The sequence below is a fragment of the Camelus dromedarius genome, chromosome 17, assembly GCF_036321535.1.
Source record: "Camelus dromedarius isolate mCamDro1 chromosome 17, mCamDro1.pat, whole genome shotgun sequence".
NCBI classification, from domain to species: Eukaryota; Metazoa; Chordata; class Mammalia; order Artiodactyla; family Camelidae; genus Camelus; species Camelus dromedarius.
This window is the reverse complement of record NC_087452.1, coordinates 44,778,577-44,790,998: the sequence shown is the minus strand read 5'-3', so window position 1 is coordinate 44,790,998 and position 12,422 is coordinate 44,778,577. Positions and strand designations below refer to the sequence as shown.

At 49.8% G+C, this 12,422-nt stretch overlaps 1 protein-coding gene across 2 annotated transcripts in view; it reads right to left on the bottom strand.

Moving 5' to 3' along the window:
• The window catches only part of GLB1 (galactosidase beta 1), a 76,143-nt gene that overhangs the window by 887 nt on the left and 62,834 nt on the right, over nt 1–12,422 (bottom strand). The gene's annotated exons all lie outside the window — the stretch shown is intronic.

Here is a 12,422-nt window from a genome sequence, read left to right as displayed (position 1 = left end):
GTCGGGTGGGGGTGCTGCCTGAGCGCATACACCAGCCTCCCCCTGACTCCTCTGCACGCAGCTGGCTCACTGCCTCCTCAAGGAGGTGGGCTCCTCCTCCTTTGCTCTGGCCTCCTCCAGGCGGGTCATGATGCACACAGGTCCCAGAGCCGCACCCAAACAAGAAGGATGTGGGGGTCAAGGAAGGAGAGACCGGGCCCGCCCAGGTAGGTGTCCGTGTTACTGCTGTGTTTTGATGGTTTTCACACAGCAGCAGAGTGAGGGTGGGGACTTGCTTCAAGGAGCAGAGGTGATCCTATAAGCTGCCAGAGCTACTTCTGTGAGTGGAAACTGCTTCCAAAACCAAACTGAGAGGGAGGGGAAAGTCCTCAAGAACAGGGACCAGGTGCGGGTATGCTTGCATAGCCTCTCAGCACGTGCAAGGCTGGGCTCCCACGGGCGACTTACAAGTTGGCTGAAGAGACGGAACATTCTGTGATACAGACAGAAAGAGCAAAGGAGGGGCGCTCTCACACACATACACGCATGCGCGTGCGTACACACACACACACACACACACACACACACACACACACGCACACACGGGAAAGAAAACGGGGAGAGAGAGAATATGCGGGAGAGGAAGGGAGGAAGGAAGAGGTACAGACGTTGGTCCCACAGTGGCCCAACTGTGCTGGGGGACACGCTGGGCGAGGCCCAGCCCTGGCCGCCACTTGCAGCCCTAACCCAGGACACAAGTACCGAGTCCTCACCTTTGGGGACTTCTCAGCTGGTATCCAGGGACACCTCAATTTCCTACCTGGGCTCTGATCTTAGTCCTGACACTTACTGGCTGTGTGCTTTGGGCAGGTCACCACTCACACGTGTACCTGGGGAAGGTGAGGACGGCAGGGCTGCGGGGTGGGGGCAGCAGCGTGCGTCCACGGATCAGTCCGCGTGGAACCCGGGAGGGGCTCAGTGGGTGGCAGCAGCCCTCACGCCACTGCAGTGAGAAGACCTTGGCCTCCACAGGCCCACGGAAGGAGGCCCGGGATGGAAACCCACCTGTCTGCTGGGATAAGTCATTTAGAAAAAGGGTGACAGTTTCACACTTCTCAGAATTATTTTACTCTTGTTTTTACCATGGGATATGCTATCTCGATCCAGCCTGAAGGTACACACGATGACAGCTTCACTGGGTTTTATCAGTTGAAGATCTGCCAGCGCCTAGCTTCCGTGGTATTAGAGAACAGCAGAACTCGACTTCTGTACTCGAGGGGGAAGATGTGGGCTCCACGGGGGCCGGGGGGGAGGGCTGTGTGAGCAGCACACCAGGGCTGGCCTGAGCCACGCTGGCTCCCCACCGCATGCCGGCCATGCTGAGGGTCAGTCCCCTCCCACACCCGAGATTCCACACCTAAGTCTCCAGGAGGCTGCCCCTCCCACCTCTCGTGCTGCACCAGGCATGTCCCCCCGAAAGCTGGGCACCGTTTCCCTGAATCCCCTTTGTTGGCTACTGGGACCTGGGAGCCCAGGGTGAAAAAAGGCTCCCCAGGCTCCCCCAGGTTTAGGGGAGGGGACTCACCAGGGCCAAGAGGCGGGGTGCAGTGAGTAGAAGCCCCCAAAGCAGCAAGCTCCTTAAGCAAGGAGCACCTTGCTTGAGATTGGAGGGTGGAAGGGGGTCCGCGGGACCACTGGGGGTTATCACGGTTACACACGGGGCTGAGAGAACCAGGTGCCTGTGGGCTCAGCTCACCCTTGGGCCCCCTCTCCCTGCGCCACTCCAGGCCCAGCTCGTCCTCCTAAAGGCTGTCCTGCTGCCCAACCGCGCAGTTTCCGCACCAGGCAATGGACCCAAAGACCTCCCTGTGAGCTCCCCAAGTACCACCTAGCCAGCTGGGCTTGCTTCTGAGAGTCCCCCCCGCCGGGGTCAGGGGGTGACAGGTCCAGCTCTGGAGGGCTGGTGAGGGCTTCCGTCCCTGAGTCTCTGACTCCTCTTCCCCAGCTCCCCCCCGCACTGATGAAAGGTCCAGCTCCCCCTCGTGAGCACTCGTGGTGCCCGCTCCCCAGACTGCTCTGTGACTGACAGACAGCTAGCCAAAGGTGATGTAATTTTTCTCCTAATCATTTCCTGAATTCTGGACACTGCACATCTGTTCTAATTATTCTTTCCTCCCCCAAATTATCATCTGTGACCCTTTTTGAGCCTTAAGCTCTCATATGGATTTCTTTTTTAACTGTTTTGGTTTTCTTTTGGTTCTTTGGAGGAGAATTTATTAGGTTTATTTATTTATTATTATTGCTTTTTTATGTTTTTTTTTGGGGGGGGTGGGGAGTAAGTTTATTTATTTTTAGTGGAGGTACTGGGGATAGAACCCAGGACCTCATGCATGCTAAGCACATGCTCCACCACTGAGCTATACCCTGCCCCGCTCCATATGGACTCTGAACTCACCCAGATGACTCCACTATGTGGGTATCGTGCCTGGCACCTTCCCTCCAACTCTCCCCAAATCCGGGGTTACATCTTCTTTGGTTGTGCTTAATTCTCCAAAGCCATGAACCTCTTCAGGACACAATTCCCCTCCACTCTCAGTCCTTAGCAGAATAGGCATTAAGTGAAGTCTATGGTGGTTTGGTTGCCCTTCTGAGAGAGAGGAAGGAAGGATTTGTATAGAACGGACCACGGGGACATTGCTCTGGTCAACAGAACTGTCCGCGGTGATGGAGGTGCTGCTCAACAGGGTAGCTATGTACTCCTGAGCCCTTGCAGGGTGGCTAGGGCAAAGGAGGAACTCAATTTTCACTCGGAATTAATTCAAATGGAAACATAATTAGCCACACACGACCAGAGGCTGGCGCATTGGACGGCACAGCTGAGGGGCAGCAGATGCCTGTGACTCCATCCTCAGAGCAGTCTCCCCGCGACTCACAAGTCCCACGTCACAATCAGCGCTGGCTGAGGCTCCTGCAGCCGCCTCGTCGGTCTCTGACTTCCTCGACTAAATCTAGAACTCGGGCTCCACACAGCAGCCAGATGAAAACCAGATGATGCTCCTGCGTTCCTGCTTCTAACCTCCTTCTGTGCCTGCATCTTCCCCTTGCTCTCTGAGCCCCAGTGAACTCTCCCTCGTCTCCACCCCAAACTTGCTCTCCTGTGCACGACTGTCCCCTGGGCCTGTGCCACGCCCGAAGCCATCAGATCCCTCAGTCTCAACTCCATCATCACTTCCTCAGAGCGAAGAGAGATGGTCATCTTCCTCAATACTGGGCCCTCCATTCCAAGTCGCTTGCTATCCCTTTAACCTCTTCTTTTTCTTCTAGTTGTGAAATAAAATTTTTATTTTATGGCAAAACAAGGAAAAATCTAACCATAAAAAATTCTTCTGCCCTTTGGCCTCTCTCCCCAGCACCGCGTAGTGTGTATCTGAATTCTGCATCGACCAAACCTACCCCATCGTCAGAAATACCTGCTCCACCATAAAGAGCAACATTCCCCCAGCATCAACAAGACAGTCCCTCACAGATAGCCCTCCTTCTTGATTTTGTGAGGGGTCACATGACCCACCAACATGCCGCTTAGATCTGCATGATGTAAACCGTCAGCAGTACGGCATTTGATGTACAGCCCTGTGTCTCAAAAAGACTTAGAAAACTGTGCCTTGATCTCTGACCACTGGAACAGTTCTTGGAGCTTTCTGAGATGCTCTTCCCGGGTTATAATCCTCCAATTTGGCTCGAATAAAAATTTCCGGGGGGTTTGAGCCAAGGTGGCAGAGAAGAGAGACTCACAGCTCACCCTCTCCCACAGATACACCAAGAATTACATCTACAAACCCACGGAATCGCACAGAACACCTACTGAACTCTGGCAGAATGTCTCTCATTTCAAAATACAAGACGATTCTCACAAAATCTGATAAACAAGTTCATACTGTATAGCACAGGGAACTCTATTCAATATCTTGTAGTAACTTATGGTGAAAAAGAATATGAAAATATATGAAAAGAATATATGTATGTTCCTATATGACTGAAGTATTGTGCTGTGCACCAGAAATTGACACAACATTGTAAACGGACTATACTTCAATAAAAATATATAAAAAACTTTTAACATCCATTTCTTTCTTAGCTTGGCTGATTAATTCTTCATCAACATAGTTATTGTCATCGTTTGAAATTTTTGTCATTTGTTTCACTGGTTTATCAGCTATTTCCAGCATAAGCTGTGTTCGTTCTTATTCAGGCCAAGCTTCTCAGAACCCAGCAGAGGAACATACAGTATACACCGGTGGCATATTAACACTGGTTGATAATTCTGCCTGGGGAAAGATTCACCCCTACTCAGACTTCATGCTCCTCTGCTCCCAGGTTAAGAATTTGAGAGAATACTGTTCACTGGAAGAACAATGCACTGTTTGCATTCTCCCTTGACGAGCACTGTGATTTTTTTTTTAAGTGATTTTTTTAAGGTGCTTAAAAAAAATCACTTTAAAAGAGTCAAACTTTTAAAACTTTTTTTGTTTTCTTTTTTTAGGTTTTTAAATTTTATTTTTATTTTATTACTATTGTTTAAAATGGAGATACTGAGGATTGAACCTGGGACCTCACTCATTCTAAGCACGCCCTCTACCGCTGAGCTATACCCCACCCCCAAAACATTCTATTTTAAAAAAACACACATAGATATATACATTCTTGTTTCTTTTTAAAAAGCTATGCTGAAATTCTCGGTGAAGCGGGGAGTATGCACATGTCACCTAAAAGTAGATACACTCTGATTAATATATTGAGCCCCACTGAGGCAGAGCATTTGTAGAATTAACACCAGCGACTTCTGGGGCTTCCCGGGGGATGTCCCAGCTCAAATAGCTCCAGGACAAAGGCTGACTTTCTCTGACCATGGCTTGACCCTGGCAGACTCCCTGCCCTTTGCTTTGATAACCAAACTGATAATAGTTCCAATGAATGATAGGTTCCAGGAAGTGCCTGACCTACTTTTGCGTTAATCAGAGAGATGCCTATCTGTCTTAAATTCCCCAGATACAAACCTCTCATAAGAATGTAAAGCAAAAGGGTCAATCCTGGTTTAAATCATAGGTTTAAAATGTTCAGATTTGGTTGGGTGTTCCTTTAATAACAACACTAAACTTGGGTTGAATGTTGACTCTGTTATACTCTGAAAAGAGACATGTAGACAGTCAGAAGACTTAAAAATGGAAATGACAGTGGGGAGGGTATAGCTCAGGTGGCAGAGCACATGCTAAGTATGCACGAGGGCCTGGGTTCAATCCCCGGTACCGCCATTAAATAAATAAATAAATAAACGTAATTACCTCTCCTCTACCAAAAAAAAAAAAAAAGGTGGAAACGACAAAAGTCCATTTCTCAAAGTGAAAAGGCTCTCATCCCACATGATTCATAAGTCTTTGTGAGGTTTACCTGGGAGGAAACAAAATAGTGAGGCCCTGGCTTAGGGTTAAGATGTCAAGTAGACCTCCTGGAAGTCCAAGGGAGAAAATGAATCCTCCCCTTCCTCAGAGCCAGAGGGGTCTGCAGCTGATGCAAACCATGTTCTGCATCTTCCTGGGTCTCTGAGCAAAACAGCTAAAGAACCCTTATGGGTTCTCTGGATTTTAGGGCAGACCCAGATAGAACTGAAGTCACAAAAACACAGAATATTAGCATAAAAGATGAGTCACTTCCTCCTTCATCAAACCCCAAAGATAAATTCCAACCTTTCTGCCTCCCCCACACGCCACCATAGCTCCATTTTTTTTTTTTTTTTATGACAACAGTTCTCACACTTCTGGAACAAAACTGAAAACTGGTGAGTGAAAATGTCCTCTGGGAAGCTGTATACCACTTGTTATAAAGTCCATGCCCTGAAAATGGTAGGAGATCCTCCTTCACTCAGAGCCTAGTTACTCCTGCTTACACGCCATTCTTACAATTCCTGTTACTCAATCAATGTGTATTTGTGCAAAGGAGTCTGATGATCTAGTCCCCAGGTTCACAGGACTTGTGACCAGAAACAAAGAAGGAGGGGGAAACAGTGGATTTTGTAGGGGGTGAGAATAACCGTAAATCAGGTCAAACGAAGTTTGAAAAGTATATCAAATTCAGAATGAAAGTCGGATCAAACGGTGCTAAGATCTTGTGGCCGAACAGAAGAGGCCACAATTCTTTGCTGCTCCCTCTATCAACAGGTACAATGTGTTTCTCCCTCCCTTGGATCTGGCTGGTCTATTGACTTGTTTTGGCCAAAGAACATGGAAGACATGGCATGTGAAAGCTGACTTGGCCTCAAGAAGCCTTGGACATTTGCATTCTTTCTTTGAACCCTGCCAGTCACCACAGGAACAAGCCCAGGATAGCTTGCTGGATGATGAGAGAGACATGGACCAATCTCCTTTGCTGCTGCAGCAGACAGACAGCCAACCCCCAGAAGGAGGGCCTCCTTGCTGACTAGAAGGGCCTGCCCAGCTGAGACCAGCAGAAGAGCCACCCAGTCACCCAACACTCCAGATCAGGAGCTAAATAAATTTTGGGTTGGTTTGTTACACAGCAAAAGCTAACCAATACACATTTCCATGGCTTCGATACAGTAGCGTGCCACTTTTCAGTAAATGATGTATAGCAGGAACCCAATTTAACAACAACAGACTCATCCTCTACTAGTCAGTTCCTCTTTTGTTAATCAGTCACCAAATCCCTGCACCTCTCTCACTGAGGGTTGTTGTAAGTGACTGAGAGGATGCAGGGAGCACTCAGCACAGTGGCTGGTGCACAGTGAGCTCTCCATGATGCCAGTCTTATTCTCCACAGCTGGGCCCTCCCCTCCATCCCCCCTGCTGCACTAATGTCCAGCTTCCTTCCTCCTCCCTGAGCCACTTCTCCAGCAGAACAGCAGGTTTCGGGGGAATGAGGAGAAAGGGCTCTGTCTGAATGTATCAGGTGGGAGGTGCCTATGAGGCCTCCAATGACAGGTCCACCCTGGCAGCTGGATGGGATGTTCCCCATCCTCAAAAATGCTTAGTTGAAGCTGGCACTGTGGGTGTCACCAGCACATCTGTGAGGATGACATCTCCTGGAAGTGTACAAAGGGGGCCCCGGATCAAGTCCTGAGGACTGAAACACAGATGCTGAAGAAGAATCCTGAGAAGGAACAAAGGGAGGGAAAACCGGAAGTCTTCTCACAGATGCCAGGAAAGCTTCATGGGAGGAAGTGGTTACTCATGTCAGACGGTACCTGTCAGAGGGCACGGGAGATGGGGCCCAAGAAATGTCTGGAGAGTGTCACCGTGTAGGTGCTGGTGGCCGTGGCAGGGGCAGCTTCCAAGGGGTGTGGGAGCAGAGTTCCAGACCATCACCCTCTACTCCGGGGTCAGTTCAGTAGGTTGGGTCCTTTCCTACCAGCCCCAAACCTGGGACAGGTGCCTCAGTGCTGTGTTTCCATAACCAGCACTCAGGGCACACCTTTAACTTACATTGTACCCCATTGGCTATTTGCACAGACTTATATGTAGAGACTCAAGACTGATAGGTCTTCTAGAGGTCAGCCCTGAGGCCTGGAAACACAGATGACAGTATTTCATTGTACTGAATGCAGGTTTATTTTTTAGCTGTGTACTAGATTTCAGTCATCCGTTTGATGGCCAAGAGCAGACAGCTCCTCCACTGGATGCTCAGTGAGTACCTGAGACCGAACATGCCCCACACAGGGCCTCTGAACCCCGACCTGCACTCCTCAGCCTCCCCACCTCCGAGACCCACATCTCCATCCCTCCCGCTGTGCACACCCCAAGCTCCAGGGTCCTCCTGGACACCTCCTCTTCTCAAACACCACACCCAATCCTGCTGCAAATCTCACCTTTTTTCCAAGCAATCCTGCGTAGTCTCACCTTCCACAATCCATGCCCACCCCACCCCCCAGCTGTGATCTTTCAAATGCAAATCAGTCCTTTCACTCTCTGCTTAGCACCCACCACTGGAGCACTGAGAAGCCCGATTCTTCATCACTACCCCCTGACTTGGCCCCTAGCAGCCCCCAGATCCTCACCTCCCACACTCTCTCCCCAGCTCATGGGATCTTTCTTGCTCTGGGCCTTTGCATTCACAGTTTCCTGGTTCTGGAATGTTCCCCCTCTGCTTTTTCACTTGGATGCCCCATCCTTCAGGTCTCACTCAATGGTCACCTCCTCCTAGAAGCACCCCTGACCACTCCATATTCAGTACTTGTAAAACATGCCCATAAATCCTCTGATACTGCTCCCCTCAAAAGGCAGAGTCTAATTCCAGTCCCAAGAACAGGGGCTGGACGTAATAACTCTCTTTCCAACAACAGAATGTAACAAAATGATGCCATGTGACTTCCAAGGCTGGGTGATAAAAAAAAAAAGGATAGTTTCTGCCCAGTGCTCTCTTGTTTGGAACGCTCCCAGTTGGGGGAAGCCGGCCGCCGCATTGTGAGAACCTTCAAGCAGCCTGGGGAGAGGCCCGTGTAGGGAAGAACGAAGGCCACCTGGGTGGTGGATCCTTCAGCCCCGGTCAAGCCTTCAGATGATGCAGCCCTGGCTGATGGCTTGACTGTAACTTCACGAGAGCCCCTAAGCCAGAAGCAGCCAGTCAAGCCAGCCCCAAATTCCCACAGCAGCTGTGGGGATAATAAATGTTTACTGCTGTTTCGGGGTAAAATTTGTTACACAGCAACAGATCACTATTATGCCACAGAAATCAACAACACCGTCACTCCCACCCCTTATGTTCTATTGCATCACCACGTTTATCGTCTTCCTAATCATTACCACCTCCTGAAATGACAGTGCTTAATTATGCTGTCCTCTCCACAAGCAGTGCCCTCGTCTCTCATGTCCACAAGCTCAAGAGCCCGTCACCAAGTGCTCCCCCGCTTTCTGCGACATTCTACGCACTCTCTAAACCTATCACTTGGATGCTTAAAACTGACCCTGGTTCCACAGAGTTCTCAAGGTTTTCATGGTCCATGAGGCCATGAAACCCCCTTTCCAACTGCATTTTCTACCACTCCCCTCCTGGCTCTTTCTGGGATGTTTTCTTTGACACCAACTGGGTATCCAACAATTCAGTTCTGACACCATCTACCAAGACTTGGCATCAGATCCCACAAGTTAAAGGGCTCAGTCCCACAAGACCGCCCTCACTTCTGAATGGCCAGTTATAAATTGGGGGTTCCCATAACCCCCTCCTCAGGATCAATAATTTGCTAGAATGGTTCACAGAACTCAGAAAGACCTTTTACTTACAGTTACGGGTTTATTATAAAGGATACGACTCAGGAATGGCCAGATAGAAAAGATTCACATGGCAAGGTATGAGGGGTGGAGGGGCCGAGCTGCCAGCCCTCCCCAGGTGTACCTCCCATCCAGGTGTACCTCCCAGCACCTGGATGTGCTACCAACCCAGAAGCTCTCTAAATCCTGTTGTTCTAGAATTTTGATAGAATTCTATCTCCTACCCTTTATCCCAACTCCAGAGGTTGGGGAGTGGGGCTGAAAGTTCCAACCCTCTAGTTACATGGTCTTTCGTGGGACCAGGTCTGAGGATAAGACTGGTCACCAGAAAGACCAAATGATTGGAAAGCTGGAGATTTCAAAAGAAGGATGCAGAAAAAAAAAAAAAAATATATATATATATATATATATATATATATAATTCAATAAAAAAAAAAAGGATGCCAATGCCAAAAAAGTTTCAAAATAAAAGGGATTTTTGTCAGACTTTCATCATAATTATTTAAAAAATAAAATTGTAGTTAGTCTGTATCCTATTTGGATTCTTAACGTTCCAAGATTAATTCTGGCAGAGGAGAAGTGGGACATTATCCCATCGCTCTGACCACTGTGCTGCGCTATGTACCTAGACCTGCTGCAAGCGGTAAACAAAGCAGAGAGGCTACAGGGGATGTTAACGTCGGACCCGCCCCCACCCACCTGAAGGAGAGAGAAACGCACACACGTCACCATGTCAGCAGAGCATGGCATCTTAGGTCTGGCACATGTGACACAGCGGGGCACTGGGGAACATGGGCTACTGCCGGGAGCTTGCGGTCAGGTGAGAGTTCTGTGTGGACAGCACGCTGGCTTGAGTCTCTCAGACAGAGCAAAACCTGCCTGACCTTTCCCCACTGAACGAAATCCCAGCTGACATTCTGACCCAGAAAGCCACATCCGACTCAAGCAAGGCCAAGTAATCAGAAGTGACTTAACTTATCTCATCAATCACCCTTATCAGTGACTTCATTCATTGCATCAAGGTAGTTTCTCAACAGCAAGTGAGTATCCGGGACAGGGGTCTGGACAGGGCCTCCCTGCTGGAGGAGGATGGCGGGGGTTAGTGGGCCCGGAGGCAGAGTCCTGGAAATGCGCGGACCTCCGGAGTCCACCCTCCACCCCTCCCACCTGCCGAAGGGCTCATTCTCCCAAAAGTCATAACTCCGTGCCCTGTGGGGGGTGGGATCCGTCTGTTCTGCATCTGCTGATCATTCAGAACCTTAGGAGCTGGGCCTGGGACTGTCATCAGCAACAGGGACCACCGCTCACCAGACAGTAACAGAAAACACGCGTGCTCTATTTTACGAGCGATACATGTACGTCCTGTGATCGACGCAACCCAGTGTTGAGCCAACTGACATCCTTCAAAGCCCAACGACCCCCATTCCTGGGCTCTCAGACGTCTGCCTGCGATCCCTCAGCAGATAAAGTACATTCTTTACTGTGTTTCTCCTAACAAACTAATAGCCTAGGTAATGCCTGAGCTCACAATAGCTCAGGCTGGCTTGTTTCAGCTCATGAGTCATAGACCCCACCGCCCCTCACGGACCTTAAACGTCTTACCTCACCTGTAACCAATCAGAGACTTGTGCACAAGCCGATCAGGCACCTTGTGACCCGACCTCATAAAAGACCCCGAAAACTGGCCCTCGGTGCTCACACAGGCACGTCTTGTCTGTGTGTCCGCTGTTGTCCGTGGCAGTGCACCCTAATAAACTCCTTTCCTATTATACTTTATCTCTGGTAAATTCTTTAACCAACATGTGCATCACTATGTCATCAAACGGCCTGCATGGTGTCCACAACACCCAGGACCACAGACCCCGTGGATGGGGGTGGGGTGGGGTGGGGTGGGGTGGGGTGGGGTGGGGTGTGTGTGTGTGTGTGTGTGTGTGTGTGTGTGTGTGTGTGTGTGTGTGTGTGTGTGTGTGTGTGTGTGTGTGTGTGTAAAGCTTTACTGAGATATAATTCGCATGCCATGCAATTCCCTCAGTTAAAGTATATCATTCGTGGTTTTTAGTGTTAACTACAAAGCTGTGCAACCATCATCTCCAAAGGAAACCCTGTGCCCTTTAGTGTTTGCTCCCCATTTCCCCGCCAATACTCCATTTTCCCTGCTCTGGGCAACCACTCCTTTCCTTGTGTCTACAGATCTACCTGCTCTACACATTTCATGTAAATGGAACCCTGCCGAATGCACAGGCACCAGCTGGCACTGCAGTCTGCCCCTCACGCGAGGCACTCAGGTCTCTGAGCTTCTATCTGCTCATCTGCAAACTGGAGGTGCTGCTGGGACATCCTACCACAGAGGCCTCCTTTGATGATGATCAAGATAGTGTCTCTTAAGCGTTGAGCAGAATGCCTGGGTCAGTAACTCTTAGGTGTGACATCTCTGTGGCCTGGCCAAGGGGAGCCCCCACTGACCTCCAAGAACATCCCATGCTTTTCCATTTCTTTACCTTCCCATCTACTATTCTTTGACCTGATTTGACGAAGCCTCTGATTCTGATGAAGGGCCGCCCACCCTTCAGGTGTGTCTCAAGCTCCATCTCAGCCACCCGGCCATTCTCATATTTTCAGTAACAGGTTCTCTTTCTGCTTTGCAGCTCCTGAAGGTTCTTTCACGTAAGGCACTAAACGGACTCACCTGGTGGCTCATCTGGTGAGCAATGGCTTGCGCTGAGTCTTCTCATTGGCCCGGTCCTGCCACTGCAGCACCAGCAAAGCCCCCACCACTAACGGGACTGCCTGAGGGCCTACACTCCCCCTGAAATGGAGCAGGACCCTGTGGGGTCCTCCCGGGTACAAGTCCGCGTTCCCTGTTTCTTGTCTGTATGAAACAGGCTGCATTCAGCCTCCTTGACATTCCCTGAGTTCCAAAGGGCAGATTTAAACAGTTGCTAATCAGGGAAGGGAGTGGGTACAGAAATATGGGAGGAGTCAGGAAACAATAGTGCAGCCTTGGGGCAGGGTCCTGGTTCCTCCTCAAGGAACAGACATAACAATACCTTTGAGTTCTTCAGGGACTAAGCCCCCTGCCCTCCCGCCCCCAGGGGGAGGGTGGTAACTTCAGACTGAGCACAAGATTCCTGGAGCAATGCCCCGTTACCTCCCCTCCAACCAATCGCA